A 24,166-nucleotide genomic window follows, 5' to 3' on the forward strand; every position below is an offset into this window, starting at 1 on the left:
TAAACAACTAAAGACAGCAGTTCTTTTTACAATGTCCCTTAGACCCCGAACATTCATAGTCATTATTTGAATCTCCGCCATGGTTGCACACTGATAACGAAAAGTCAACCAGGTGCAGGGTTCAAGTACTCACTCTGTCCGGTGGGTAAAGGTCCTCGTCGAAATTGGACGCTGGACCAGCAGCCTAAGGGGTTGGGGATGGGGGGTCCCGTCGTCCCAGAACTAGCCTGAGACACCCCATCCACATCCGGCAAAAACAGCTTGTCCATCTTGTCCCTCTGGAAGAGCCGGAGAGATGGACCTCGTGAGGACAGGGGAGACACCTCGGTGCTACTGACCATCTCCCCAACCACTCGTACATCCATGGGCAAGGGCTCGTGACCCCCTTCCTCTGAGGCCTCCCCATCCACTGCCTCCCCCCTCTGAGAAACCCAAGATGCAGGGAAAGGGTTGGGGCTGTGGATGGGGGGTCCCGGCGTCCCAGAAAAAGCCTGAGACACCCCATCTCCATCTGGCATACACAGCGCAAAGGCCACCAGATCTATCTCCATCGGGATTAGTGGGAGAGATGATACCCGCGGTGACTGGGGGGGCCACCTCTGTGGCACTGTCCCCGATCGCTCCCACCCCTCCCAGCCCACTCTGGCCCACTCCCAGCCCGAGGGACAACCTCTTCTTCTTTTTCTTCCTCCGGGCCTCCCCCGAGTCCACTAACAGCCCTGACTCCTGCTGGTCTGTGGAGGTGTCCCTCTTCATTTTTGGAGTGGCAGGTAAGGGTGAAATGGACCCCCATTCCGCCGTCCCCATTTGGGGGACTTGGAAACCCTCCACCAGCTCCCTCATCTCCCCCACTAGGGCCCCGATTGCTTCTTCATCTATATGTACTTCGTCGAGAGATGAGCCCAACTCTCCCGTTGCTCCACCAACCTCTCCCTGCGGTCTACTAATGGATTGAGTACCCGTCGACGTCTGGGTCTCCGGGACCACCTCCAACTCCACCAAGGCCCTCTCCTCCAAAACGACTTTGCCCCCGACGTTTGGAGCGGTCAAGGACCTGGCTTGCTTCTCCAGTTCCCCACTCACCATCTTTCTTGCTGCCTCTTCTGGCCTGTGACCTAGGTACCCTTCTCCTGGCCTCCCCTTCTCCTCCACGCCTTTTCTTCCGTCCATTCTTCCCCCAGCAGCCGCTGCCGCATATGTTTGTTGCCTCGCCGGGCACTCGCGAAACAGGTGCTGTTTACTGCCACAACCGTGACATTCTTTTGGTGCCGTACAATTTTTGGCCTCATGTTCCTCCGACATGCAAAACCTGCATTTTACCAGCCCACATGAGGCTGTTCCATGCCCGTACTCCCTGCATTTCCTGCAGAAAGGTGGCTGACGTGCATAGAACAGCATGCCTCTATCCGCCCCTATTGTAAAGACCGCAGGGGGATGCAAAAAGCCCTCAAACCCACCCGGATCTTCCCTTAGGAGCACCTGGAATTGGCGGCGGCCGTTCCAAAATCCCAGCGAGTCCTTCACGTACCTGGCTCCCGATGCTACTTCGCAGTAGCGACCCAAAAAGGCCGCCACCGCCATATCCGTCACGTGTGGATTATACATATGTATATTTATTGTTCTGAAATTCCTTCTTGCCAGGCACACGATGTTGAAAAAGGACAAAGGTCTTTCCCCCTTTGCCTCTTTTACCTTCTCCATTACTCCATCACTCTTACTTTCAGTGTAGAAAGTTACGTCGTACGCCTCTTCCATTGAGTTCCCCTGCAGGCACATCACATCTGGGACCTTCAGAGATAGCGCCCCCATCAACACGGTCCTGGCGAAGGTGTCCCTCGGCATCCTTACTTCTCCTTCTTGCTTCCATGCGAATCTTATCGTGTTCTTTAATCCGGCCCTTGGAACCGACCCGGTGTTCCCACTACCCGCCATATCAGTATGGCTGTAGTCAAGTATGTTTTAAGAAATTTTCTGAAAAATTCCAAAAAAACTTTCGACGCCCTCCGGCCTTCGGCTTTCAGCTAAGCGAGCTCTGGGGCACCGCAGTACCAAGCTTGGTCTTAGCCAAAAGGCCGAGAAGTGATAACCCACAAATGGAACACTGAAACCGCCGGACCCCCGGGGGTCTCGACAGACCTCAGCGGGTGGGTTGGCAAAAGCCCTTGAGTCCTTGAGGGGCCTTCCTGAGGAGACATTATCCATATATCTTCCCAGAAAGGCCCTCACCTCTTCATCCTTGACGTAGGGGTTATACATGTTCACCGTCACAACCCGGAAATTATTCCTAGCCAAGCTCTTCACCATGTAATGACACATTGGCCTCGTATCTCCCACCACTCTCACTTTCTTCAGGATCTCATCGTGCTTGCCTTCTGTGAAGAAAGCCACATCAAAAGAACCGTCCAAAGAGTTTCCTTGAAGGCAAAACACTTCCTTCACCGACAGTTTCAGCAATCCAATCAGGATGGTTCTCCCAAAAGTTTCTCGTCCAAATGGATCCACATCCTTTTCTTTCCAAGAGAAACGCAGGGTATTTGCTAACCCTATCCCAGGGACTGACCCACTTGATGAAAAATGCGCCATCTCCGCAAGGAGATCGACGCTCTCCTCCAGACAATCCAAAAAACAAAAAAAGGAGGGAAAAACACAGAAAAACTTGAAAGATTAGATAAATCACAAAACTTTTACCGCCCTTCTACTTCGACCTTCTGACTCAGCGAGCTCTGGGGCACCTCAGTACCAAGCTTGATCTGAGCCAAAAGGCCGAGAAGCGATAACCCACAAATGGAACCCTGAAACCGCCGGACCCCCGGGGGTCTCGACAGACCTCAGCGGGTGGGTTGGCAAAAGCCAGCTCCTCTCTCCCTCCAACCCCCACTCAACCAACCACCCACCCACCCACCCACCCACCCACCCACCGTTTCCCTGGCAACAGGCAGGTGTTTTTTGGAAAAAGTCGCTAATGCGTCTTTAAGTCAGTATTCTGGCCCATCTCTGTCAATTTCTCTTGAAACAAGATACCGGGCTCTGCAAGAAGCAAAGCCGCTCCAAAAATACGTTGAACTCGTAAGTGTTCCTCTCCACGGAAGTCTTTAGTAAAAGGCGAAAGGCTTGTGCGTAATGAAGAGAAACCAGAGTCATATGGAAGTCAAGAGGTCGGGGCCCGAGACACACTCTGTGCACTCTAGGCAGGGTTCCCGCGGGTGCTCCCGGAACCCACTCTTCCAAGTTTTCGAGGGCTGTGGATAAAAAGAAAGTCACAGACACAGAGACACAGACACAGACAGAGACAGAGACAGAGAGAGAGAGAGACACACAATCCTGGCCCCCAATTCTTTTTTTTTTTTTTTTTTAAGTAAAATGGCGGGAAACGGGGGACCCCATTGAAGGGCGCTTCGCCTTTCTTTCAGTTTGAATGTTTCTTTCCTTCTGCTTGCCAGCTAGCTAGCTAGCTAGCTAGCCAGCCCTAGCTAGCTGTTTGCATAGCTTTGTGAATTTGTATTTTTCGGGAGAAAACGGGAGAAAAGTGTTGCACCGTTCCCGGAGGTGCTGCAATACCGGGTCGATGCGTGGAGCGGACGGAGCAAGCCCCATTTCCGACTCCCTGTTCGAAAAATCCATTTAATATGTAGTCCCCCGATGGGGGACGTATCAGATATTAAACTGATAAGAACAGATTTTTTTTTTTTGAAAAATAATTTATTACTTTCAAATACCATCCATTCTATACAAAATCATACTTTCTATACAAACGTAAATAATGGTATTTTCATTTTAAATGACACCAAAGCCCAAAAAACCAAAGATCCTCAGGGGAGCATCGTCCCTCCCCGTCATACCTAACCCTTTCCCTATCTCCCCGTCCCTAATCTATCCCCTTACCACACTCAATCTAACGCTAACAGTCCTAAACCCCCTTTCCACCTCTCCCGTGCCGCATGCTGCCCCCACTTATTTCCCTCCCTCTTCATCCTCCCTCTTAAATCTCCTTCCATCCTCCTCACTATCCTTTCCACCCCCCAATCTCTCCCTGTCTTTACCAAATTCTGCCTGGCTTCCCACAGCCCCCGTTTAAAGAGGCTCATGAGAAGCCAGAGCAGAAACCTATCCCTATCTGTTCCCCTCGCTCTCCCTACACCTCTTTCTAATCTAGCCCACGTCACCACAAAATCACTCCTAACCAACCCTATCAACACCCGTGCCCTAGCCCATACCACTCCGGCAACGGCACAGTCCCAAAAGGCATGGCGCACAGTCTCCTCCCTGCCACAAGCAGATCTTGGGCAGGTGGGGGATCGCGCCAAGCTATGCCGGTACATGATGGAACGTACCGGCAAGCACTTGTGGAGGCTCAACCAATTCAGGTCCTTGAGCCTGTTGTCCAGGCCCCGCTCCTGCACTCCCTCCCAGACCACCGACGAGATACCCGCCACAGGCGGAGGACTCCCTGCCTGCCTGACCTCCTCGTACAGGTGCCTGTGGTCTAGACCTACTCGGGCAACTTCAACCTCGGGGTGCGCACGCAGCCACTTGGCCGCATGGCCAAAGTGCCACGGCAGCTGTTCCGCCCGAGGACCCGTGTTAGACCACACCATTACGCTTCTCGCTTGGTACGAGAAGAACACCCGCAGGAGGTAACCGGACGGGTGTATCACCGGATGAGCCAGCTCTGTCAACACGAAGGACACAAATATTGTGTCCAGCTTGAGGGGGATGTTTGGTACCCCCCTACCTCCCTCCCCGATGGGACAGAGCATGCGTGCCCTGGCGACCCACTCGTACCTGCCACCCCACATGAACTGAAACACAAGCCTCACCAGAGGCCTCCTCAGACAAGCCGGCAATGGGTAGATGTATGCCAAATACAACAGAGATGGCAATACATCCACCTTTAGGACCAGGACCTTGCCTATAAAAGACAACGACCTGGCCTTCCACATTGCTAGCTTCCTCTGTACCACTGCGATCCTCATGTTCCAGTTCAGCGTCGCTGAGCCAGAGGTCTCAAAATGGACCCCGAGAATCCTCAGGGCCCCCTCACAGAGAGATAACCCCCCGGGCACATCCGTTCTACCGCGCCATCTTCCGAAAAACTTAACGGAAGACTTTGCATGGTTTAGAACCGCCCCCGACGCTCGGGTGAAATCCCCAATGATGGCAAGGGACCTTGTCAGGCACGAGTCCTTGCATAGCAGCAAGGAAGTGTCGTCGGCGTACTGCGTCATCTTAACACGCAGCCCACCGCTTCCAGGGATCAACAAGCCCTCCACCCCTGTGTCTGCCCTAATGGCAGCCCCCAGAGGCTCCATGTACAGAACGAAGAGGAGTGCCGAGAGCGGGCATCCCTGCCTGACCCCAGACGAGAGGTCAAAAACGTCACCCAAGTGACCGTTTACGCTAACTCTACACCCCGCTCCGACATATAATGTACGGATCCATCCTATATACTTCTCCCCAAATCCTAATCTACCTAATACCCTGAATAGAAAGGATCTATTCACGCGATCAAAAGCTTTCGCCTGATCAAGCGCTGCTACCATTAAAGGCAGACCTCTATCTTCAACCCAGGCGATGGAGTCCCTGATCAACTGAAGGTTCCATCTAATAGAGCGTCCCTCTACCCCGCACGTCTGATCCTCGTGGACGACGTAGGGAAGGGCTGTGCGCAACCGATCCGCTAAGACCTTTGCAAGCAACTTGTAGTCTACACACAGCATGGTCAATGGCCGCCAGTTGCCAAGGTCTGTTGCGTCCCCCTTCTTGTACAGAAGTGACAGCACACCAACAGCCATTGATCCCCCCGGGACCCCCGTCTCAAGGATGGCCTTCAAGACTTCGAGTACCACCGGTCCAAGTACACCCCAAAACTTGAGGTAAAACTCGGCCGGTAGACCATCCATCCCAGGCACCTTCCCTTTACCCATCCTCCTGAGGGCGCTCTCAACCTCCTCGAGGGAGATCTGGGCCTCCATCACGTCTCTAATGTCCTCCGGCAACCGCCGGGACAAGTGTTCTAAAAACACATTTCCCTGCTATACCTCTATTTCCCTTTCCTTAACCTGTTGCGACGACCAAACCCGGATCCGGGATTCTATTTATAGACCTAAGCTCATTACCATAACGCAACGTTAACTATTCATGAAAATCGCAAATGAAATGAAATAAATATGCTAGCTCTCAAGCTTAGCCTTTTGTTAACAACACTGTCATCTCAGATTTTCAAAATATGCTTTTCAACCATAGGAAAACAATCATTTGTGTAACAGTAGCTAGCTAGCGTAGCATTTAGCGTTAGCATTAGCGTTAGCATTAGCGTTAGCATTTAGCAGGCAACTATCACAAAAACAAGTAAAGCCTTCAAATAAAATAACTTACCTTTGAAGAACTTCTGATGTTTTCAATGAGGAGACTCTCAGTTAGATAGCAGATGCTCCGTTTTTCCAAAAAGATTCTTTGTGTATTAGAAATAGCTCAGTTTTGTACATCACATTTGGCTACCAAAAAAAAAAAAAAAAAAAAAAAAAAAAACGAAAATTCAGCCCTCAAAACGCAAACTTTTTTCCAAATTAACTCCATAATATCGACTGAAACATGGCAAACGTGGTTTAGAATCAATCCTCAAGGTGTTTTTCCACATATCTCTTCAATGATATATCCTTCGTGGAAGCCTGGTTTCTCCTTGCTCTCAAATGGAAAAATAATTGCACCTGGCTTTACGCTCCAATTTCGACGCAGGGACACCAGGCGGACACTTGGAAAATGTAGTCTCTTATGGTCAATCTTCCAATGATATGCCTACAAATACGTCACAATGCTGCTAACACTTTGGGGGAACGACAGAAAGTGTAGGCTCATTCCTTGCGCAATCACAGCCATATAAGGAGACAATGGAAAACAGAGCTTCAGAAATTCTGCTCATTTCCTGGTTGATGCATCATCTTGGTTTCGCCTGTAGAATGAGTTCTGGGGCACTTACAGACAATATCTTTGCAGATTCTGAAACTTCAGAGTGTTTTCTTTCAAAAACTGTCAAGAATATGCATAGTCGAGCATCTTTTCGTGACAAAATATTGCGCTTAAAACGGGAACGTTTTTTATCCAAAAATGAAATAGCGCCCCTAGAGATCAAAGAGGTTAAATAACCCTCGGAAATGATCAGTTGTCACCCTGACCATCTCGTCTGGTTTACTTACTACACTACCATCTTCTTTTCTAACTCCATGCATTACCTTCCTACTCTGCCTTGCCTTAACCGACTTAAAGAACATAGCGGAACAAGTCTCATTATGTTCTAAAAACCCACTATGCGCACGCTCCAGGAAAGCTTGAGCCTTCTGCTCCTGCAGCTCCCTGAGCTGCGCCTTCAGGGCTGTGGTTCTCTCCCAGTCAATCGACCCGCCGAGGTTGCCTGCCTCGTACTCGAGTTCGAGCAACCTTTGGATATGATCCACCTCCCTCCTTTCCTCCCTTTTTTTCCTCTTAACATATCCTATAATAAAGGCCCTAATCCTTACCTTTACTACATCCCACCATTCTAACACCCCCTCACACATGGACCGGAGGCCTTCAAGCCCCCGAAACACCCCTGTAACGGCATTAACAAAACCTTGCTCATCCAGTAAATCCCGATCTAATTTCCAGTACCCCCTACCGAAGAGGCAGACTGGCGACCCCACCTGCAGGAGCACCCCGTCATGATCCGAAAAGAAAACAGGCAACAGACGCCCAGACAACTGACCCAAAGACCTGGATACAAAAATGTAGTCGAGCCTCCGCGCAACCCCCCTGGAGTTGCGCCATGTAGGACCGACCATTGCCGGAGCAGTGTGCAGGCCACCATCAACCAGACCATGGCAAGCCATTAGTCCGGTGATGGCGCCTGCACTACTATCCCCCCCTACCCCTAAATCTATGTTGAAATCACCCCCTATCACCAAGTGCCTGTTAGTAACACACAGGTGCGCCAGACAGTCCACCATCTCCCTCCTGTCTGCCGCCACCTGTGGCCCATACACCCCAAATAACCTATATCTAATCTCCCTATACTTGACATCAACCCCCAAAACTCTACCCTGCATTACCAATAAAGTGCCCTCTAATTTAACCTCCTTATTCCCAAACAAAATCCCTACCCCCGTCGAGTGCACCCCACCTATGCCCCACAATGAATCTCCCTTTACCCACTCCCTCCTAAACCTCTCAACATCCCCTCCATCCCTTAGGTGAACCTCCTGTAAGAAACAAAAATCAAAACCTACCCCCTCTAAAAAACTAAACACCGCCCTCCTTTTAACATAGTCCCTTAACCCCCTAACATTTAAACTAAGAAAGGAAACAGAAATATTAATTTTAAATTAACCCAATACAAAACCCTTTCTCCCAAAACACCCAAATAAAAGAGGAGGCTCACCCGATGCTCCCCTGCTCCATCTCCTCCGGCGGGGACATGTTCCCCTCTTGTGACGCCCCCCCGTCTCCCTCCATCAACCCAATCCAGGATCCAGGTAAGGTGTTAGCCACCCCGATGCCCTGCATCCTGCCTTGGCCACCCAAATCCTCCATTTCTCCTGCCCCCCTGCTTGCTGGGCAGTAAAAAGGGGACTTTGTATCGTCAAAAATGGACTGCGAACCCCCAGGTTCCCACTCCAGCCCCCCGCTTGGTGGATCCAGTTCCCCTGGGGTCCCAGAATCCAAAGGGGCCAACAAGGTCCCGGAAGTTTCCCCCGCCTTAACCCCCTTTTCCCCCATCTGCCTCTTGGCCTCCCCCTCCCCTTTCTTTCCTTCTATAACGGGCGCCCTCCTCTTCGCTTTCTTCTTCTTTGTAGGCTGCAAAGGAGAGACAACGCCCCCCTCCCCCGCCAGCCCCTCGACCATCCCCCTCAGCTCCTCCACTCGGGCACTCAACATCTCACTTTCCCCCCATTCCCCTACTACTTCTCCTTGTTCCAACTCTCCCTCTGTTCCTGTTGCCGCACCATCCTCCTCCTCATCTCTCTCCTCTGTTGCCTTCTCCTGCCTCTCCACTCCGTTTTCTCCTTCCGCCTTCTGCCCCTCCTCTCCTTCTGCTCCATCCTTCTCGCTCCTTTTCCCTTCTTCTCTCCGTGCCTTTTGCGCCCCCTCCTCCTTCCTTGTGGCCTTTTCTTCTGGGCCTGATCCTGTTTCTGGGCCCCCTCTTCCTCTTCGTCCCCCATCCCCCGCCCCTGCTCCCCCTCCAGCCGCAGACGCGTATGACCCTTTACGAGCCGGGCACTCCCGCCACAGGTGTGTCGACGAGCCACACCCGTGGCACGCCTTGGGCTCGTCACAGTCCTTCGCCTCGTGCTCAGCAGATCCGCAAAATCTACACTTCTTTGTGCTGCACGAGGCGAGGACATGGCCGTAGGCCATACAGCGCCTGCAGAACGGGGGCTGACGTGCGTAGTACAGAGTCCCCCTGTCAGCCCCCAGGGAGAACATGGCCGGAGGATGAAGGTATCCACCCAGCCCCCAGGGAGAACATGGCCGGAGGATGAAGGTATCCACCCAGACCCCCCGGGTCCTCCCTGAGAAGGGCCTGGAAACCTCTCCTCCCATTCCAGAACCCCAAGGAGTCCCTGAGGAGCCTCGGGGAGGAGACCCTGTCCATAAATCTCCCCAAAAACCTCGTCCTTGACGTGCGGGTTATATATATTGACCGTCACCAGCCTAAAATTGTTCTTTGCCAAACTTGTGACCTCATAGAAACTCATAGGCCTCTTCCCTCCCACAGCTCTCGCCTTCTTCAGGATCTCATCATGCATGGCCTCCGTGTAAAAAGTTACATCATAGGCCTTCTCCATAGGGTTACCCTGCAGACATAACACGTCCTTTACCTCCAGTTTCATTATTCCCATTAGGATCGTCCTCCCAAAAGTCTCTCTCCCTAATGGCTCCGTCTCCTTGTCGCTCCACGCAAACCTCACTGTATTTGCCAACCCAATCCCAGGGACCGGTCTTCTTGGAATATTTTCCTCTAGAAAACCACAAAAACTTTACCGCCCTCCGGCCGTCGGCTTCCAGCTAGGCGAGCTCTGGGGCACCGCAGTACCAAGCTTGGTCCTAGCCGAAAGGCCGAGAAGCGATAACCCACAAATGGAACCCTGAAACCGCCGGACCCCCGGGGGTCTCGACAGACCTCAGCGGGTGGGTTGGCAAAAGCCAGCTCCTCTCTCCCTCCAACCCCCACTCAACCAACCACCCACCCACCCACCCACCCACCGTTTCCCTGGCAACAGGCAGGTGTTTTTTGGAAAAAGTCGCTAATGCGTCTTTAAGTCACTATCCTGGCCCATCTCTGTCAATTTCTCTTGAAACAAGATACCGGGCTCTGCAAGAAGCAAAGCCGCTCCAAAAATACGTTGAACTCGTAAGTGTTCCTCTCCACAGAAGTCTTTAGTAAAAGGCGAAAGGCTTGTGCGTAATGAAGAGAAACCAGAGTCATATGGAAGTCAAGAGGTCGGGGCCCGAGACACACTCTGTGCACTCTAGGCAGGGTTCCCGCGGGTGCTCCCGGAACCCACTCTTCCAAGTTTTCGAGGGCTGTGGATAAAAAGAAAGTCACAGACACAGAGACACAGAGACACAGAGACACAGAGACAGAGAGAGAGAGAGAGAGAGAGAGAGAGAGAGAGAGAGAAAATCCTGGCCCCCAATTAATTTTTTTTTTTTTTTTTTAAGTAAAGTGGCGGGAAACGGGGGACCCCATTGAAGGGCGCTTCGCCTTTCTTTCAGTTTGAATGTTTCTTTCCTTCTGCTTGCCAGCTAGCTAGCTAGCTAGCCAGCCCTAGCTAGCTGTTTACATAGCTTTGTGAATTTGTATTTTTCCTTGACAACGGGAGAAAAGTGTTGCACCGTTCCCGGAGGTACTGCAATACCGGGTCGATGCGTGGAGCGGACGGAGCAAGCCCCATTTCCGACTCCCTGTTCGAAAAATCCATTTAATATGTAGTCCCCCGATGGGGGACGTATCAGATATTAAACTGATAAGAACAGATTTTTTTTTTTAGAAAAAATAATTTATTACTTACTATGCCATTCATTCTCATACAATTCAAAAATTATAATTGTCTTTCCAACTTAAATAAAGGCATTTTCAAATAACCAAGAACACACAAACCAAAAACAAAAACTCAGGGGAGCATCATCCCTCCCCGTCATTCCTAACCAATACCTTTCCCTATCTCCCCGTCCCTAATCTATCCCCTTACCAAATCTAAAACTAAATTCCCACCAGCCCTAATCCCCCTTTCCACCTCTCCCGTGCCGCATGCTTCCCCCACTTCCTCTCCTCCCTCTTCATCCTCCCTCTTAACTCTCCTTCCACCCTCCTCACTATCCCTTCCACCCCCCAATCTCTCCCTGTCTTTACAAAATTCTGCCTGGCTTCCCACAGCCCCCGTTTAAAGAGGCTCATGAGAAGCCAGAGCAGAAACCTATCCCTATCTGTTCCCCTCGCTCTCCCTACCCCTCTTTCTAATCTAGCCCACGTCACCACAAAATCACTCCTAACCAACCCTATCAACACCCGTGCCCTAGCCCATACCACTCCGGCAAAGGCACAGTCCCAAAAAGCATGGCGCACAGTCTCCTCCCTGCCACAAGCAGATCTTGGGCAGGTGGGGGATCGCGCCAAGCTATGCCGGTACATGATGGATCGTACCGGCAAACACTTGTGGAGGCTCAACCAATTCAGGTCCTTGAGCCTGTTGTCCAGGCCCCGCGCCTGCACTCCCTCCCAGACCACCGACGAGATACCCGCCACAGGCGGAGGACTCCCTGCCTGCCTGACCTCCTCGTACAGGTGCCTGTGGTCTAAACCTACTCGGGCAACTTCAACCTCGGGGTGCGCACGCAGCCACTTGGCCGCATGGCCAAAGTGCCACGGCAGCTGTTCCGCCCGAGGACCCGTGTTAGACCACACCATTACGCTTCTCGCTTGGTACGAGAAGAACACCCGCAGGAGGTAACCGGACGGGTGTATCACCGGATGAGCCAGCTCTGTCAACACGAAAGACACAAATATTGTGTCCAGCTTGAGGGGGATGTTTGGTACCCCCCTACCTCCCTCCCCGATGGGACAGAGCATGCGTGCCCTGGCGACCCACTCGTACCTGCCACCCCACATGAACTGAAACACAAGCCTCGCCAGAGGCCTCCTCAGACAAGCCGGCAATGGGTAGATGTATGCCAAATACAACAGAGATGGCAATACATCCACCTTTAGGACCAGGACCTTGCCTATAAAAGACAAAGACCTAGCCTTCCACATTGCTAGCTTCCTCTGTACCACTGCGATCCTCATGTTCCAGTTCAGCGTCGCTGAGCCAGAGGTCTCAAAATGGACCCCGAGAATCCTCAGGGCCCCCTCACAGAGAGATAACCCCCCGGGCACATCCGTTCTACCGCGCCATCTTCCGAAAAACTTTACGGAAGACTTTTCATGGTTCAGAACCGCCCCCGACGCTCGGGTGAAATCCCCAATGATGGCAAGGGACCTTGTCAGGCACGAGTCCTTGCATAGCAGCAAGGAAGTGTCGTCGGCATACTGCGTCATCTTAACACGCAGCCCACCGCTTCCAGGGATCAACAAGCCCTCCACCCCTGTGTCTGCCATAATGGCAGCCCCCAGAGGCTCCATGTACAGAACGAAGAGGAGTGCCGAGAGCGGGCACCCCTGCCTGACCCCAGACGAGAGGTCAAAAACGTCACCCAAGTGACCGTTTACGCTAACTCGACACCCCGCTCCGACATATAATGTACGGATCCATCCTATATACTTCTCCCCAAATCCTAATCTACCTAATACCCTGAATAGAAAGGATCTATTCACGCGATCAAAAGCTTTCGCCTGATCAAGCGCTGCTACCATTAAAGGCAGACCTCTATCTTCAACCCAGGCGATGGAGTCCCTGATCAACTGAAGGTTCCATCTAATAGAGCGTCCCTCTACCCCGCACGTCTGATCCTCGTGGACGACGTAGGGAAGGGCTGTGCGCAACCGATCCGCTAGGACCTTTGCAAGCAACTTGTAGTCTACACACAGCATGGTCAATGGCCGCCAGTTGCCAAGGTCTGTTGCGTCCCCCTTCTTGTAAAGAAGTGACAGCACACCGACTACCATTGAACCCCCCGGGACACCCGTCTCGAGGATGGCCTTCAAGACTTCGAGTACCACCGGTCCAAGTATACCCCAAAACTTGAGGTAAAACTCAGCCGGCAGCCCATCCATCCCAGGCACCTTCCCTTTTCCCATCCTCCTGAGAGCGCTCTCAACCTCTTCTAGTGAGATCTGGGCCTCCATCACGTCTCTAATGTCCTCCGGCAACCGCCGGGACAAGTGTTCTAAAAACACATTTCCCTGCTCTACATCTATTTCCCTTTCCTTAAATAAACCTCGGAAATGATCAGTTGTCAAACTGACCATCTCCTCTGGTTTACTTACTACACTACCATCTTCTTCTCTAACTCCATGCATTACCTTCCTACTCTGCCTGGCCCTAACCGACTTAAAGAACATAGCGGAACAAGTCTCATTATGTTCTAAAAAGCCACTATGTGCACGCTCCAGGAAAGCTCGAGCCTTCTGCTCCTGCAGCTCCCTGAGCTGCGCCTTCAGGGCTGTGGATCTCTCCCAGTCAATCGACCCGCCGAGGTTGCCTGCCTCGTACTCGAGTTCGAGCAACCTTTGGATATGATCCACCTCCCTCCTTTCCTACCTTTTTTTCCTCTTAGCATATCCTATAATAAAGGCCCTAATCCTTACCTTTACTAAATCCCACCACTCTAACACCCCCTCACACATGGGCCGGAGACCTTCAAGCCCCCGAAACACCCCTGTGACGGCATTGACAAAGACCTGCTCATCCAGTAAATCCCGATCTAGTTTCCAGTACCCCCTACCGAAGAGGCAGACTGGCGACCCCACCTGTAGGAGCACCCCGTCATGGTCCGAAAAGAAGAGAGGCAACAGCCGCCCAGACAACCGACCCAAAGACCTAGATACAAAAATATAGTCGAGCCTCCGCGCGACCCCCCCTGGAGTTGCGCCATGTAGGACCGACCATTGCCGGAGTAGTGTGCAGGCCACCATCAACCAGACCATGGCAAGCCATTAGCCCGGTGATGGCACCTGCACTACTGTCCCCCGCTATCCCTAAATCTATGTTAAAATCACCTCCTATCACCAAGTGCCTATTTGTAACACACAGGGGCGCCAGACAGTCCACCATCACCCTCCTGTCTGCCGCCGCCTGTGGCCCATACACCCCAAATAACCTATATCTAATCTCCCTATACTTGACATCAACCCCCAAAACTCTCCCCTGTATTACAACAAAAGTGCTCTCTACAATTATCTCCCTATTCTCAAGCAATATCCCTACCCCCGTTGAGTGCACCCCTCCTATGCCCCACAACGAAACTCCCTTTACCCACTCCCTCCTAAACCTTTTTACATCCCCTCCATCCCTCAGGTGAACCTCCTGCAAAAAGCAAACATCAAAACCCACCCCCTCTAAGAAACTAAAAACCGCCCTCCTCTTAACAAAATCCCTTATCCCCCTTACGTTTAAACTAAACAAAATTAACATAAGATTATATTATAATACAAAAGAAAACAAAAACCTCACTTTTCCAAAACTGACACCAAAACAACAGGAGGCTCACCTGATGCTCCCCTGGTCCATCACATCCGGCAGGGACGTCTTCCCCTCATCTGACGTCCCCCCGTCCTCCTCCATTACTCCAACCCAGGATGCAGGTATGGTGTTAGGCCGAGTTCCCTGCATCCTGGGTTCCCCACCAACACCCTCCATTTCTTCCTCCCTGAAAGCCGCCGGGCTGAGACTAGGGGATCCCAGCCCCTCAAAGAGGAGCTGAGAACCCCCAGTCAAAACATCCAGACCAACCTCCAGGGATTCACCTTCCACAGAAAGCTGCGGGGCTGCGGAAAAAAGAGAAGACAAATTTACCTTTCCCTCCCCCATCCCTCTCTTGGCTACCCCCCCCTCCCCTCCATCCACAACCCCCTCCCTCTCCCTGCCTGTCAAGTTCTTCCTCTTCCCTTTCTTTTTTGGTGTAGGAGGTAGCGGGGAGACACCACCCCTCTCCCCCGCTAGCCCCTCCACCATTTCTCTCATCTCCTCTACACAGGAACTTGACATGCTGTCCCCCCACTCTCTCACACCACTCACACCCCCTCCCCCCGCCACCCCTCCCTCCGGTCCTTCATGTCCTGTTGCCATCTCCTTCTCAGCCCCCACTTCCTCCGTTGTTCCCCCCTCCAGGCCTTCCACTCCATTGCCTTCATCCGTCTCCTTCCTCCCCTCTTCTCCTGCCGCTGCGTCCTCCTGAGCAGCTGTTCTTTCTGGGCCCGTGTTGTTGTAAGAACCTCCTCCTCTTCCTCCATCCCCCGCTCCTGCTCCCCCCCCAGCTGCAGACGCATATGACCTGTGACGAGCCGGGCACTCCCGCCACAGGTGTGCTGACGAGCCACACCCGTGGCACGCCTTAGGCTCGTCACAATCCTTCGCCTCGTGCCCCCCAGAACCACAAAATCTGCACTTCCTAGTGCTGCACGAGGCGAGGATATGGCCGTAGGCCATACAGCGCCTGCAGAACGGGGGCTGACGTGCATAGTACAACGTCCCCCTGTCAGCCCCCAGGGAGAACATTGCAGGGGGATGAAGGTAGCCACCCAGGCCCTTTGGGTCCTCCCTGAGAAGGGCCTGGAACCCTCTCCTCCCATTCCAGAATCCTAGGGAGTCCCTCAGGTGCCTTGCTGATGAGATATTATCCACGTATCTCCCAAGAAACGCCTTCACCTCCTCATCTGTTACGTGGGGATTATACATGTTGACCGTTATTACTCTAAAATTATTCTTGGCCAAGCTAGACACTTCATAGTGACACAATGGCCTCGTGGCTCCCAACTCTTTCGCCTTCTTCATGATCTCATCATGTTTATCTTCTTTATGAAAAGTCACATCATATGCCACTTCCATCGGGTTCCCTTGTAGGCATAAAACGTCTTTTACCTCCAGCTTCATAACCCCCATCAGAATTGTTCTTCCAAATGCCTCTCTGCCAAAAGGTTCCATCTCCTTGTTTTTCCACGTAAACCTCAAAGTATTTACCATCCCGATCCCTGGGATTGACTTGTTTGGCGTGTACCGAGCCATTTCCACCTTCACAATGACAAGCACACCAAACAAACAAAAATAAAACGATTCCTTCAAAACTTTTATCGCCCTCCTAGGACGACCTCTTGGCTCAGGGGCTCTAGGACACCTCGGTGTCAAGCTTGTACTGAGCCAAAAGGCCGAGAAGCGATAACCCACAAATGGAACCCTGAAACCGCCGGACCCCCGGGGGTCTCGACAGACCTCAGCGGGTGGGTTGGCAAAAGCCAGCTCCTCTCCCCCTCCAACCCCCACTCAACCACCCACCCACCCACCCACCCACTGTTTCCCTGGCAACAGGCAGGTGTTTTTTGGAAAAAGTCGCTAATGCGTCTTTAAGTCACTATCCTGGCCCATCTCTGTCAATTTCTCTTGAAACAAGATACCGGGCTCTGCAAGAAGCAAAGCCGCTCCAAAAATACGTTGAACTCGTAAGTGTTCCTCTCCACGGAAGTCTTTAGTAAAAGGCGAAAGGCTTGTGCGTAATGAAGAGAAACCAGAGTCATATGGAAGTCAAGAGGTCGGGGCCCGAGACACACTCTGTGCACTCTAGGCAGGGTTCCCGCGGGTGCTCCCGGAACCCACTCTTCCAAGTTTTCGAGGGCTGTGGATAAAAAGAAAGTCACAGTCACAGACACAGAGACACAGAGGCACAGCGACAGACAGACAGACAGGCAGACAGACAGACAGACAGACAGACAGAGAGAGAGAGAGAGAGAGAGAGAGAGAGAGAGAGAGAATCCTGGCCCCCCAATTTTTTTTTTTTTTTAAGTAAAATGGCGGGAAACGGGGGACCCCATTGAAGGGCGCTTCGCCTTTCTTTCAGTTTGAATGTTTCTTTCCTTCTCTTCTTCTGCTAGCTAGCCCTAGCTAGCTGTTTACATAGCTTTGTGAATTTGTATTTTTCCTTGACAACGGGAGAAAAGTGTTGCACCGTTCCCGGAGGTACTGCAATACCGGGTCGATGCGTGGAGCGGACGGAGCAAGCCCCATTTCCGACTCCCTGTTCGAAAAATCCATTTAATATGTAGTCCCCCGATGGGGGACGTATCAGATATTAAACTGATAAGAACAGATTTTTTTTTTATTTTTTTTATTTAAACCAAACCATTCATTTCAAACACTTCACATTTTCCAAATATTGTACATTTCAAGACATTTGACAAAACCAACACCATCAAAATAGAAAATACACTTTGGCCAGACACAAGGCCTCTTATTCATAAAGGTACTTCCAGCGTTCCTTAGAGGCATGGAAGCCGTATTTGTCCACATCAAATTCAAACCTTTTCCTTAGATCAGCTCTAACCCTACTGTCCACTCCACCCACTCCCCAATCCACATTGGATTTAACCAACACCGCCCTTGAATCCCACAGAGCCGTCTTCCCCAAGGAAATCAGGAGCCAAATTAAAAAAGAACCCCTACCTCTCCTTATCCCCAAACCCCGCCCCAACATAATTGCATCAAAAGATAGAATCCCCAGCACCTGGAAGAAAGAGCCCAAATCCCCCCAAACCTTCCTGGCAAAGGAGCACTCCCAAAAAGTGTGCCGGAGCGTCTCCTCTGCTTTACACCCCTCCCTTGGGCATACCTTGACCTTTGACAGGCCGTGTCTGTAAAGGACCTCCCTAACTGGCAGACGCCCATGTAGACATAACCAATTTAGATCCTTCAACCTATTAGAGAGACCCTTCTGCTGAATCGCCTTCCACACCTCCGTCCCCACCCCATAGACTCCGACAGGACCCCGCTTAGCCACCAAGGTCCTGTATAAAGCCCTGTGATCCATGCAAAGCAAACCCTCCTGGCACTCAGTATGCCTTCTGCTCCACTTCACTGCATGTTGGAAATGAGCCGGGAGGGATTCCGCCTTAGGTCGGGAGTTGTCCCATGCTATCAACCTTCGCAGAGGGAAGGATAGCCAAAACAAAACAAAAGCCTTGAAGCCATGGTTACACGGGTTAACCATACTTTTACATATTGAAGAAAAGAAAATAGTGTCCAACTTCAGAGGGAGGTCAGGAACTCCCCTTCCTCCCTCCTCCACTGATTGCACCATCCAATCCCTTTTTACATACTCATAGCCCCCCCAAACAAAGGAAAACATGGTTCGCACTAAATCCTTCCTGTAACGAGGAGGCAAAGGAAAAACATAGGCCAAATAAACCAAGGACGGAAGAATGTCTGCTTTAATGACAAGAACCCGTCCACTCATAGAGAGCCGACGAGCTTTCCAAAGCCCCACCCTGGTGCGCACTTTCGCGATCCTCTGCCCCCAGTTGATGCCCTCGCTACCTGTCACTTCAAAATCCACTCCCAAGACCCTCATAGGCCCCGAGCAGAGCGGGAGGCCACTGAGGCCTTCCTCTCTCCCAGCCCACGGTCCAAAAAACTTAACTGAGGATTTCCCCAGGTTGACCTTAGCCCCAGATGCCTGTCCGAAATCCCCCAGGACCTCCACCACCCTGGCTACACTCCCCTCGGACGTCAGAAACAAAGTCATGTCGTCTGCATACTGGGAGATCTTGACTTCAGAAGAGCCCCCGCCAGGGGGCCGGAGGCCCTTAATACGTAAGTCTGCCCGGATAGCTGCTGCCAGAGGCTCCATGTACAACACAAAGAGCAATGGAGACAACGGGCAGCCTTGACGTACCCCAGTCTGCTGAGGGACCACCTCCCCTACATGCCCATTTACTAAAACCCTACTTCCCACTGCCGTATATAGAATCCCCACCCACCTCAAAAACCCAGCCCCAAAACCCATCCTTTCCAAAACTGAAAAGAGAAACCCATGGTGCACCTTATCAAAAGCTTTTTCCATGTCTAATCCCACCAACATGAGGTGCACCCCTCTGTCTTGGGCCCAAGCAATACAGTCTCTCACCAAACTCAGGTTCCAATGTATGGACCTCCCCTCCACCCCACAGGTCTGGTCCTCATGTATGACATGGGGCAGAACCTTCCTTAGACGGCCCGCTAGGACACGGGCTACCACCTTATAGTCTGCACACAAAAGCGTAATGGGCCTGTAATTCCCCAGGTTGTCCCTTTCCCCTTTCTTGTAAAGCAGCGTCAAGACCCCCTCCCTCATTGAAGACCCCAGGAGCCCTGAGTCGTACACCGCTTTAATTACCGAAAAAAAATCTCTCCCCAAAATCTCCCAGAAGGTGACATAAAACTCACGCGGAAGCCCATCGTAGCCTGGCACCTTGTTGGCTGGTAAACCCCGCAATGCAGCCTCAACTTCCTCAAGCTCGAAAGGGCGATCGAGATCAGAGGCTGCATCCGGGGGAACCTTTTCCCTCAAATACCCCAGAAAGACACTTTCTTTCGAACCATCTATGTCCTTCTCCCTAAAGGATTCTTGGTAGAAAGAGGACGCTGCTTCCACCATCCCCTTTGGGTCAGATACCATTCCCCCCCTTCTGTTCGCAACTGGGCAATAACTGCTTTGGCCCGGGCAGCGTTAATCTGTTTAAAAAAATATGAGCTGCTAGCCTCACCAAACTCAAATTTGTCTCTTTGACATCTGAAGAGAAAGTCCCTGGCCTTCCCCTGAAAATACATCCCCAACTTATTTTTTAAACTCTCCATCCTCTCCACATCCCTCCCCTCACCCTTATTCTCAGCTGACACCAAGGCAGTCAGCTCCCCCTGAAGCCGCTGAAAAACCTTCCTATCTGCTCGGGACTTAGTGACACAGTGTGAAATGGCCAGGGTGCGCACATTGCGCTTTACACACTCCCACCATTCAACTAGAGAACCAAAAAAAGGCTTGAGATCCCCCCATATCTCGTAATGGGATTTAAAAGCCTCCCTAAACGAAAGATCGGCCAAAATTTTGGAGTTTAATTTCCAAAAGCCTCTGCCGAATATCGGCACGTCTATCGAGAACACTACCTGAACTTGGCAGTGGTCAGAAAACCAAACCGGAGACACAGTGACTTTTGAGATTGGCACAGTAACTGGTAAAAAAATAAAATCTATACGACTACGGGAACCCCTTGAGTTTGCCCATGTCATACCCTCCCCGTTGGGGTCGCAGACTCTGAAAGAGTCCCTCAAAGAAAAGTCTTTAACTACAGAAACCAAATAGGGTAGGCTAAAATCCCCAGTGCCTTCAAAAGAGACATTGAAATCCCCGCCCAAAACCACAGTTCGATTAGTAACACAAATATCTGGCAGAGCCAAAAAAAGATCTTTCCTACCTCGTGGTTCAGCAGGAGCATAAATGTTAACAAAACGAAACTTCGCCCCCCTCCAGTCAGCATCAACCACTAAAACTCTCCCCTGTATTACAGAAAAGGAACCCACCACACAAAAGTCCCTATCCCCAAACAAAATCCCCACCCCAGAGGAGTGCACCCCCCCTATCCCCCATCTGGACTCTCCTTTCGCCCACCCCCTTGTAAACACAGAAACATCCCCCATGTCCCTTAAATGAACCTCTTGTAAAAAACAAACCTGGAAGGAGACACAGGAAAGGTACTGAAACACCCCTCCTCTCTTCCCCATATCCCTTAATCCCCTTACATTCACTGTTACAATTGTAAAGAAAACCATACCAATGAGTAAGAAACTAAACAAGACCACCCAGCGTCTCTATACTGTCTGTCAGATAGGAGCCTCCCCCATCCCGAAGCCACTCACCCCTTCCAGGTATAGGTCACTGTTCGGCGTGCCTGGTGCCACGAATGAGTGTTCAGGACTGGAAAAGTCTTCACAGGTTAATACCTGTCCACTGTCCTGTGATGCTTCCCCAGGACTGGAAGAGTAGTCTCCCCTGGACCGTACCTGTGCACAGTCCATTGAACCCTCTTCAGGATTGGTATCCATCTCCAAAGTTCCTGACCCAGGAAGCTCAGGACCCAAACAGGCCTCATGGACCTGCTCCCCAGACCCCCCCACCGAGGTTTCAGAGTCCTCCACCACTTGATCCTGGTGCTCATCCCCCACATCTGACCCTTCATCCCCGGTATCCGGGTTCAGCACTAAAAACCGGTTGGAGGTGGCCACCGCTGGCTGCTTATGCTCTTCCACCGCCACCCGGTCAGTGACCTTCCTCCTCTTCTTTCTTTTCCCCTTGTACACCTTCCTGGACTCTCCATTATCTGAAGATGCCGATCCAGTCGACCCATCCGCCGAAGACGACCTCATCTTCCGGGTAGGGGTTCGGGTAGCCGGGTCGTCTGACATCTCACCCATCAGACTATCCTCCCAGGCTCCCGTCAGCAGCTCCATCTCCTCCTCAGTCCCCTTCGGACGGACCTCCTTTACTGCACTTCCCCCGGGGGATTTTGCCACCTCCGCTGCCGCCGCTCGAATTTCCTCAAGAACCTCCTCTATTTGCCGGAGGGGAGGTCCCGCCGTGCCCTCCTCAGGGCTGTTGCCTGCTGCCTCCGCATAGGTCCGTTGTCTATTGGGACAGTCTTTAAACAAATGGCCCTGCTTCCCACAGCCATTGCAGACTCGAGCCTCCCTGCAGGTAGCTGCCCCGTGACCTGGTTTCCCGCAATTCCTGCACTTCAGAAGGTTGCACCCCGTGGCCACATGACCGAAGCTACGGCAGTGTCTACAAAAACTTGGCTGGCCTGAATAAAACAGGTACCCCCGGTCCGCTCCAATGGAGAAATAGGCTGGTGGGTGAGCCAGCTTCTCAGCTCCATCCGGGTCCCTATTCAGTGCGACCCGGAACTGTCTCCTCCCTGACCAGATGCCATACCCGTCCCGCAGGTACCGCACCCCGGGACTCACTTTTCCAAACCGGCCTAGGAACGCCCCGATGCTGTCATCCCCCACATAGGGATTGTAAACGTGTACGGTGATTACCTTCAAGTCCAAACGGCACAAAGGGTAAACCTGGAAGTTTGAGAACGGCTCACTGGCTGCCTTCTCTTTGCAGGTGTCCATACATCTCCTGTACAAGGCCTCACTGTTTAGGGACAGGTCATAGCCCTCCGCCGCCATGTTCCGCTGCAAGCAGTAAACGTGCCCTGGGTCCACCCTTAAACCTTCAATGATCACCGTCTTGATGAACCATTCTCTGTTCCCAATTTGCTGGCCCTTGTTCTTCCAAACGAATTGCAACGTATTGCGCAGTCCAGCCCCTCTGGCTGACTGTTGATCCTGCCCTCCGGCCATCGGCTTTTAACTAAGGGGTTACGGCACCTCAGTACCCAACTTGATCTGAGCCAAAAGGCCGAGAAGCGATAACCCACAAATGGAACCCTGAAACCGCCGGACCCCCGGGGGTCTCGACAGACCTCAGCGGGTGGGTTGGCAAAAGCCAGCTCCTCTCCCCCTCCAACCCCCACTCAACCAACCACCCACCCACCGTTTCCCTGGCAACAGGCAGGTGTTTTTTGGAAAAAGTCGCTAATGCGTCTTTAAGTCACTATCCTGGCCCATCTCTGTCAATTTCTCTTGAAACAAGATACCGGGCTCTGCAAGAAGCAAAGCCGCTCCAAAAATACGTTGAACTCGTAAGTGTTCCTCTCCACGGAAGTCTTTAGTAAAAGGCGAAAGGCTTGTGCGTAATGAAGAGAAACCAGAGTCATATGGAAGTCAAGAGGTCGGGGCCCGAGACACACTCTGTGCACTCTAGGCAGGGTTCCCGCGGGTGCTCCCGGAACCCACTCTTCCAAGTTTTCGAGGGCTGTGGATAAAAAGAAAGTCACAGTCACAGACACAGAGACACAGAGGCACAGCGACAGACAGACAGACAGACAGACAGACAGACAGACAGACAGACAGAGAGAGAGAGAGAGAGAGAGAGAGAGAGAGAGAGAGAGAGAGAGAGAGAGAGAGAGAGAGAGAGAGAGAGAGAGAGAGAGAGAGAGAGAGAGAGAGAATATCCTGGCCCCCAATTTTTTTTTTTTTTTTAAAGTAAAATGGCGGGAAACGGGGGACCCCATTGAAGGGCGCTTCGCCTTTCTTTCAGTTTGAATGTTTCTTTCCTTCTCTTCTTCTGCTAGCTAGCCCTAGCTAGCTGTTTACATAGCTTTGTGAATTTGTATTTTTCCTTGACAACGGGAGAAAAGTGTTGCACCGTTCCCGGAGGTACTGCAATACCGGGTCGATGCGTGGAGCGGACGGAGCAAGCCCCATTTCCGACTCCCTGTTCGAAAAATCCATTTAATATGTAGTCCCCCGATGGGGGACGTATCAGATATTAAGCTGATAAGAACAGATTTTTTTTTTTTTTTCCAAAAAATAATTTATTTACACTCAATACCATTCATACTTTACAAACCATAATTCTCACTCATTCTTAATTCACTATTTACAAAACCAAATCACCAAACACCCAAACAAAAACAAACCTCAGGGGAGCATCGTCCCTCCCCGTCATACCTAACCAATACCTAACCCTTCCCTATCTTCCCTTCCCTAATCTATCCCCTTACAAACCTCACTCTAACACTCCCAGCCCTAATCCCCCCTTCCACCTCTCCCGTGCCGCATGCTGCCCCCACTTTATCTCCTCCCTCTTCATCCTCCCCCTCACATCACCTTCCACCCTCCTCACTATCCCTTCCACCCCCCAATCTCTCCCTGTCTTAACTAAATTCTGCCTGGCTTCCCACAGCCCCCGTTTAAAGAGACTCATGAGAAGCCAGAGCAGAAATCTGTCCCTATTTGTTCCCCTCGCTCTCCCTACGCCTCTCTCTAACCTAGCCCACGTCAAAATAAAATCGCTCCTAACCAAACCTAGCAGCACCCGTGCCCTAGCCCAGACTAGTCCGGCAAAGGCACAGTCCCAGAAGGCATGGCGCACAGTCTCCTCCCTGCCACAAGCAGATCTTGGACAGGTGGAGGATCGCGACAAACTATGCCGGTACATGATGGAACGTACCGGCAAGCACTTATGGAGGCTCAACCAATTCAGGTCCTTGAGCCTGTTGTCCAGGCCCCGCGCCTGCACTCCCTCCCAGACCACTGACGAGATGCCCGCTACAGGCGCAGGA

The 24,166-nt window shown here is 51.7% G+C and overlaps 5 non-coding genes and 3 pseudogenes across 5 annotated transcripts; all 8 read right to left on the reverse strand.

Moving 5' to 3' along the window:
• Positions 1-3,023: 3,023 nt before the first annotated feature.
• On the reverse strand, positions 3,024-3,140 carry LOC139398545 (U5 spliceosomal RNA). The gene has a single exon (XR_011631476.1). It is a non-coding gene; the product is annotated as a U5 spliceosomal RNA (small nuclear RNA).
• A 384-nt stretch (positions 3,141-3,524) lies between these two features.
• On the reverse strand, positions 3,525-3,699 carry LOC139398554 (U2 spliceosomal RNA; annotated as a pseudogene).
• Positions 3,700-10,341: 6,642 nt separating this feature from the next.
• Positions 10,342-10,458, reverse strand: LOC139398550 (U5 spliceosomal RNA). Its single transcript, XR_011631480.1, has one exon. It is a non-coding gene; the product is annotated as a U5 spliceosomal RNA (small nuclear RNA).
• A 400-nt stretch (positions 10,459-10,858) lies between these two features.
• Positions 10,859-11,034, reverse strand: LOC139398541 (U2 spliceosomal RNA; annotated as a pseudogene).
• A 5,550-nt stretch (positions 11,035-16,584) lies between these two features.
• LOC139398547 (U5 spliceosomal RNA) lies at positions 16,585-16,701 on the reverse strand. The gene has a single exon (XR_011631477.1). It is a non-coding gene; the product is annotated as a U5 spliceosomal RNA (small nuclear RNA).
• A 418-nt stretch (positions 16,702-17,119) lies between these two features.
• LOC139398542 (U2 spliceosomal RNA) lies at positions 17,120-17,307 on the reverse strand. The gene has a single exon (XR_011631474.1). It is a non-coding gene; the product is annotated as a U2 spliceosomal RNA (small nuclear RNA).
• A 5,331-nt stretch (positions 17,308-22,638) lies between these two features.
• Positions 22,639-22,755, reverse strand: LOC139398548 (U5 spliceosomal RNA). Its single transcript, XR_011631478.1, has one exon. It is a non-coding gene; the product is annotated as a U5 spliceosomal RNA (small nuclear RNA).
• A 481-nt stretch (positions 22,756-23,236) lies between these two features.
• Positions 23,237-23,416, reverse strand: LOC139398553 (U2 spliceosomal RNA; annotated as a pseudogene).
• Between the last annotated feature and the right edge of the window lie 750 nt (positions 23,417-24,166).

Source organism: Oncorhynchus clarkii, unplaced genomic scaffold, assembly GCF_045791955.1.
Source record: "Oncorhynchus clarkii lewisi isolate Uvic-CL-2024 unplaced genomic scaffold, UVic_Ocla_1.0 unplaced_contig_13526_pilon_pilon, whole genome shotgun sequence".
Classification (NCBI taxonomy): domain Eukaryota; kingdom Metazoa; phylum Chordata; class Actinopteri; order Salmoniformes; family Salmonidae; genus Oncorhynchus; species Oncorhynchus clarkii.